Source organism: Octodon degus, unplaced genomic scaffold (assembly GCF_000260255.1).
Source record: "Octodon degus isolate 3935 unplaced genomic scaffold, OctDeg1.0 scaffold00111, whole genome shotgun sequence".
NCBI classification, from domain to species: domain Eukaryota; kingdom Metazoa; phylum Chordata; class Mammalia; order Rodentia; family Octodontidae; genus Octodon; species Octodon degus.
This window is the reverse complement of record NW_004524687.1, coordinates 9,204,746-9,206,168: the sequence shown is the minus strand read 5'-3', so window position 1 is coordinate 9,206,168 and position 1,423 is coordinate 9,204,746. Positions and strand designations below refer to the sequence as shown.

The 1,423-nt window shown below is 44.3% G+C and overlaps 1 pseudogene; it reads left to right on the top strand.

The window, feature by feature from the left end:
- The first annotated feature begins 243 nt into the window (after window positions 1-243).
- Window positions 244-1,423, top strand: part of LOC101567261 — a 9,899-nt pseudogene continuing 8,719 nt past the window's right edge.

The window sequence follows — 1,423 nt, the reverse complement described above, 5'->3', positions numbered from 1 at the left end:
CACAAGATGGGCAAGGCAATGATCCTGAGAAACATCAGCAGGTTTTTGAAACTAGCAGTTAATCGGTAGGATTCTCACCCTGACTAACTATACATGCTGATACCTGTGAACCAAGCAAGTGCACTGAAGATAGCAGTGTGTAATAGAAGGATCGCACTTTTAATGCCTGTCATTCTGGTCTTCTAAATACGTACTTCTTGTTATGACATATCAATTGTTACCATACTGTGAGCTTAGAGAAAGATGGTGGCAGCCATGTGTCAGGATTTGGCCCAGCTCATGAATTCAAGCGGCTCGCATAAAGACCTGACTGGCAAGTATCAGCACATCCTGGAGAAAGCCACAGTTATCTGGGGCAGAGCAACTAGAAGCTTTGAAAGCTTTTGTGGAAGCAACGGTAAATGAGAATGTCAGTCTTGTGATCTTGTGACAGCTGCTGACTGATTTCTGCACACATCTCCCTAACCTGCCTGATAGTACAGCCAAAGAAATCTATCATTTCACCTTGGGGAAAAAATCCAGCCTGGAGTTATTTCATTTGAGGAGCAGGTTTCTTCCATAAGACAGCATCTTGCATCCATATATGAGAAAGAAGAAGACTGGAGAAATGCAGCCCAAGTGTTGGTGGGAATTCCTTTGGAAACAGGACGAAAACAGTACAATGTGGATTATAAGCTGGAGACTTACTTGAAGATTGCGAGGCTGTATCTGGAGGATGACGACCCTGCACAGGCAGAGGTGTACATAAGCCGAGCATCCCTGCTCCAGAATGAGTCCACCAATGAGCAGTTACAGATACACTATAAGGCATGCTATGCACGTGTTCTTGATTATAGAAGAAAATTCATTGAAGCCGCACAAAGGTACAATGAGCTCTCTTACAAGACAACAGTCCATGAGAGTGAGAGACTAGAGGCCTTAAAACATGCTTTGCACTGTACCATCTTAGCATCAGCAGGACAGCAGCGCTCCCAGATGCTAAGCTCCCAGCTATGCTTTTTAAGGATGAGAGGTGCTAGCAGCTCGCTGCCTATGGGATCCTAGAGAAAATGTACCTAGACAGGATCATTAGAGGAAATCAGCTTCAAGAGTTCGTTCCCATGCTGATGCCTCACCAGAAAGCTACCACGGCTGACGGTTCTAGCATTTTGGACAGAGCTGTTGTTGAACATAATCTGTTGTCGGCAAGCGACGTATATAATAATATCACCTTTGAAGAGCTTGGTGCACTTCTAGAGATCCCTGCTGCTAAGGCAGAAAAGATTGCATCTCAAATGATAACAGGAGGATGGATGAATGGTTTTATTGACCAGATTGATGGAATTGTTCATTTTGAAACACAGGAAGCTTTGCCAACATGTGACAAGTAGATCCAGTCCCTCTGCTTCCAAGTGAATAACCTTCTGGAGAAGATCAGCCAGAC